Raw genomic sequence first — 6,000 nt, 5'->3', positions numbered from 1 at the left:
GGTGAAGTTATGGGTCCTACAGTAGGTCTATGGTATTGTTTGATGAAGTTATGGGCCAATTTGTTAAACACTTAGTGTACAAACCCTCATTGTCATAGCCTTCCCTGTGGCTCAGTTGGTAGAGCATGGTGTTTGCAACGCCAGCATGGTGTGTGCAACGCCAGGGTTGTGGGTTCGATTCCCACGGGGGGCCAGTACAAAAAAATAAAAATAAAATGCTTGAAATAAAATGTATGCATTCACTAATGTAAGTCGCTCTGGATAAGAGTGTCTGCTAAATGACTCAAATGTAAATGTCAGGCTGATGGCAAAGCTAGCCATAGAGCATTTTACTGGTTGAAGTGTTTTTTAAAGTATAAATCAGTTGATTTGCGACACTAACACAAACATTATATTAAGCAGGAGATTCAAGCAAGCCTAACAATTATAATCCAAAAGTAATGTGAAATGCACTCATAAGCAACCTGGAGGCTATTTTTGCTGTCAGCCTATGAGAACTCCCCTGAGTTTTCCCCCACGGTGGTGAATTAGTAAATAGACACAGAGCTTAATGTGAGTTTCCTTGAGTAGCACTCCTGATATTGCGCTGTAATATTCCGAATACATTGTGAAAAACTAAAATCTTTGCTCACCATTTTTGCTCCAGGCAGATATACTACATTCATAACTAGCGGTTTCCTCATTACCAGATATACTACATTCATAACTAGTGGTTTCCTCATTACCAGATATACTACATCCATAACTAGTGGTTTCCTCATTACCAGATATTCTACATCCATAACTAGTGGTTTCCTCATTACCAGATATACTACATCCATAACTAGCGGTTTCCTCATTAGCAGGGAGGTGTTTCTGCAATCAAATTGTGTGCACATTGCCCTCATGCCCCGATTTTATTGAACACAGAAAGGGGCCTATATTGGAGACCAAAAGTCGTCTGGCACACTACTTAGGATGTCAACAACTTTATTAACTTATTTCTAGCTACCACTAATGTGAAAACAAGACAAAATTACTTGTTGCTAACTTGACTGTCTTAATTGTCAAATCATTTAACAGACGTCAATTGTTGTACAACTTCATGGGTATGCTCTGGGCATCACCTTTTACCTCAAATAAACAGTGGATTTCTGCTGTTGTGGGCCTTTAACCATCTGTTTAACTTTGTTGTTCACACAGGAGAGAGACGTGACTATCGTGGATCCTCTGGGGAGCCTCAACAACCTCATGATGCTGACGAGGCAGAGAAGAGTCTCTCCACATCAGAACACCTCAAGAAACACCAGCAGAGACCCACAGGGAAGAAATCTTACTGCAAATTGTCGTCAGAACTTAAAATACACCAGCAAGTACACACAGGAGGGAAAGCTCACCACTGTTTTGATTGTGGGAAGAGTTACTCAAGAGCAGATGCACTGAAAGTACACCTGAGAATTCACACAGGAGAGAAACCTTTTGGCTGTGATCAATGTGGGAAGAAATTTACTGTGTCAAACTCCTTGATAGTGCACCAGAGAATACACACAGGAGAGAAACCTTATAGCTGTTATCAATGTGGGAAGAGTTGTACTACATCTAGCCATCTAATTGTACACCAGAGAACACACACAGGAGAGAAATATTTTATCTGTGATCAATGTGGGAAGAATTGTAATACATCTAGCCATCTAATTGTACACCAGAGGACACACACAGGAGAGAAACCTTATAGCTGTGGTCAATGTGGGAAGAGTTTTGGTCAATCTGTCCATTTGACAGTGTACCAGAGAACACACACAGGAGAGAAATGTTATAGCTGTGGTCAATGTGGGAAGAGTTTTGGTCAATCTGGCCACCTGACAGTGCACCAGAGAAGACACACAGGAGAGAAACCTTTTAGCTGTAATCAATGTGGGAAGAGTTTTAGTACATCTGGCTATCTGACTATACACCAGAGAACACACACAGGGGAGAAACTTTATAGCTGTGATCAATGTGACAAGAGATTCTCCGATAAAAGATCTCTGATCAACCATCAGAAAATACATACATGAAGGAGTTGTTTCATGATATCAATGAAATATCCCACCTAGCAACATGTAATTGAAAAGAAGACTATGCTCGAAGTCCAATATACGTTCGGTTTTAGTTGAAAGTTAAAAATATGTATTTTCGGGTTGTTTTTTTCAATGACTTGAAAACAACTTCATTTCAACGTACTTGCAGTCTATTCACATGGACGCAGTATAATAAATTAGTCTATAATCAATTTTATTAACAATCCTACTTCACTCCAGTATTTTTTTACAACATTCAAGTACTAATTGTCTTTATTCCACTACTGAAGAAGCATGACTCAAATCACCTCATATTTCAAACATTCAGCCTGACAAAAGATACATGTTTTATTATTTCATGCCTCACCATTAAGTTAATTATTGCCAATACATATTAACAAAGGGGTGTACATTTGGTTTGATATTTAATATTCACAATTCATGTAATATTTAGTAATCATTATGTATGCAACCAACTGACAATTTTGGGTACAATTATATTGACATTGTTGCCCTGCTTTTAGAATATCAGGGTTCATTCTCAGATGTGATAACGCAAATGTACTAGAGCATGACATTGGGGACTGGGCCCTGATCCAACAACATGCCTATCTAGTGAACCCTGAGAAGAGAGAGACGCTCTGCAGTGAGGTGGAAAGTTACTACGGATATTGCAGGAGTTTCCTCTTGAAATCAGACATGTCTGTGGTAAGGACAACTTGGTTTCTGATTGTCTCAAGGGTGGGCAGTCGAAAATATTTCCATTTAGCCAGTGAGTTGTCATGGATCAATTTATTTTGACTGCACGTTTTTCCGTATTGGAGATGAGTTTTGTTTGGGTTCGTTCCAAGGGGACGAGAGTTCTAGAAGCTAGTGAGTTTTAGGAAGACGAGAGTTCTAGAAGCTAGTGAGTTTTAGGAAGAGGAGAGTTCTAGAAGCTAGTGAGTTTTAGGAAGTTTTAGAAGTTTCCCCCTAGTGGGGGAAAAATGTTTTCGTTTTTAATTGTTGACAGCCAGTAGACACCATGTTTATACTGTAAAAGGTGAAGCATAGCAGTTGATTATTATGTGAAATAGAAGTTATTTTGGTGGTGCGCAAACATATCTAACAAAAATATAGGATATATTTATTGTCTTAAGGTTTTTACAGGCTTTGGTTTTTCCATTTATGTTTTGAGGTTGGACTTTAGCTCGTTAGCCCGTCTAGCTCGTTAACCCGTCTAGCTCGTTAGCACGTCTAGCCCGTTAGCACGTCTAGCCCGTCAGCACGTCTAGCCCGTCAGCACGTCTAGCTCGTCAGCACGTCTAGCTCGTCAGCACGTCTAGCTCGTTAGCACGTCTAGCTCGTTAGCCCGTCTAGCTCGTTAGCCCGTCTAGCTCGTTAGCACGTCTAGCTCGTTAGCACGTCTAACTCGTTAGCACGTCTAGCTCGTTAGCCCGTCTAGCTCGTTAGCCCGTCTTGCTCGTTAGCACGTCTAGCTCGTTAGCCCGTCTAGCTCGTTAGCACGTAGGACGCACTGATTGGTGTCACCTCGTTAGTCAGTATGTGTTACACCTGTGCTGGCTTGTCCATCTCGTTAGTGGGAAGGTGTTTCACCTGAGCTGGTCCAGGTTCTATTTAAGAGTGTCTGGCCCAGTGCTCCAGTTGCCTTGATACATGTGGAGAGTCAACACCTTTAGTAGCTCCACCTTTTTGGTTTGCTTCCTGTCTTTAAGTTTGGTGTGGGTTTTTATTTTGTTTGCCTCTTCTTGGGCAGATTTAGTGGGTCTCATGGTGGGTGTCTTTTAGGTCCCAGTTGTTGTGACTAGTCAACTTTCAGTGGACACCCCCATAGTGTCTTTCAGAGCCCCTCCTAAAACCCCACCTGTTTAGTTTTTGTTGTTGTCAGTGACTCTTTGTTTGTTCCCTCTTCTGTTTAAGGGATATTTCTGATTTTCTTGCTGGGGAATGTAACAAACAATGTAGTAAAACAAGCTGATATTTTTGGTTGGATGTTGCATCCAATTGTTAATATTTTAATCAATGGCATTTTCTTAGAATGATCACTAGTCTTTCAGTTGTTAGTCTTCTGTTTTTTATCATATATTTGTTTATTTTCATTTATTTGGTTTTTCCTGTGAACCCATTGTGTTGCATCCATGTCTGAAATGTGCTGTATAAATAAAGCTTGATTTGATTTCAACATATTGTAAAACAAATGAACCCAATGACTGACAATCAACAGACTCTTGTCAAACCAATGAACAAATCTGTGCAAAAGCAACAAGTATCTTGGTCCATCTTAGTGGAAGAAATACTGAAATTATACTATCTCAAAATAGTGCATGATATGTACGTTTAGTATCACTTTTCAACCAACCCAGTTAATTTGTTGAAAATGAAATGTTTACATCAAAGGATTCAACTACTGGAAACGGAAACAAACAAATGGATCAACCAGATCAATCCCACTTTTCCAGCCTGCTGAAGGCGTGGTGGAGTGGTAAACACCACCCCCGGCTCTACCAGGGGCTTGAGGTGGTCTCCCACAGCTCTGCTTATGTCATGTTCTGTGGCCTTGCTGTTCCATTTCTTGACTGCCCCTGCAACACAGAAACACATTTAGTCATATTATATAAAACACTCAAAGTAATGGATATGGAGCATCTATGGCCTCAGTTACACCTGGCACCTAAATGTGACTTCTGTCATCTGATCACTCCAAGCTGCATTAGGTTCAGATCTACCAGGATGGGCCTTTGACATAGTCTGGATGCAGTCAGGCCACTGATTATGCATAAGCAATGTAAAGAGATGGGGTGAATGAGTGGAAAAGTACATTTGACACAAATTACCTTCATAATATCAAAGAACAAATGTGTGTGCCTGAGGGGAAATTAACTTTCATACAGCCAACAGGGATGAGAAATTACACCAATATTAGTGGATAATTTGCACTAATGTAAATAAACATAGATGGAACATATTCCCTTTAGCTGACGTGATGAACCGCTAAGGGAACATAAATATTTACCATCTAAACCATGTGTGACCTCTCACCTCTCTGGCTGTAGAAGTGTTCTTCCTAACCAGTCCCTCAACAGCTCTCTGACTGAGCTCCACCCTCACTGGGTCTTCAGAGGAGAGGAAGGCTGAGGAGGAATGGAAGGATGAATGGATCAGTCAGTCAATAAAGTGTAGAGCTGCTGTCTATGCTGTCTGACAAAATCACTATTTTAGTAGTTCATTAAAGTAAATAAGGAATGGCTGGATGAGTGTTTCAGACAGCGGGGTTACCCAGAGGAATGGCTGGATGAGTGTTTCAGACAGCGGGGTTACCCAGAGGAACGGCTGGATGAGTGTTTCAGACAGCGGGGTTACCCAGAGGAATGGCTGGATGAATGTTTCAGACAGCGGGGTTACCCAGAGGAATGGCTGGATGAGTGTTTCAGACAGCGGGGTTACCCAGAGGAATGGCTGGATGAGTGTTTCAGACAGCCGGGTTACCCAGAGGAATGGCTGGATGAGTGTTTCAGACAGCGGGGTTACCCAGAGGAACGGCTGGATGAGTGTTTCAGACAGCAGGGTTACCCAGAGGAATGGCTGGATGAGTGTTTCAGACAGCGGGGTTACCCAGAGGAATGGCTGGATGAGTGTTTCAGACAGCGGGGTTACCCAGAGGAATGGCTGGATGAGTGTTTCAGACAGCGGGGTTACCCAGAGGAATGGCTGGATGAGTGTTTCAGACAGCGGGGTTACCCAGAGGAATGGCTGGATGAGTGTTTCAGACAGCGGGGTTACCCAGAGGAACGGCTGGATGAGTGTTTCAGACAGCGGGGTTACCCAGAGGAATGGCTGGATGAGTGTTTCAGACAGCGGGGTTACCCAGAGGAACGGCTGGATGAGTGTTTCAGACAGCGGGGTTACCCAGATGAATGGCTGGATGAGTGTTTCAGACAGCGGGGTTACACAGAGGAACGGC

This window comes from Salmo trutta, chromosome 15 (genome assembly GCF_901001165.1).
Source record: "Salmo trutta chromosome 15, fSalTru1.1, whole genome shotgun sequence".
Taxonomy (NCBI): Eukaryota; Metazoa; Chordata; class Actinopteri; order Salmoniformes; family Salmonidae; genus Salmo; species Salmo trutta.
Note: the sequence above shows the minus strand (reverse complement) of the source record.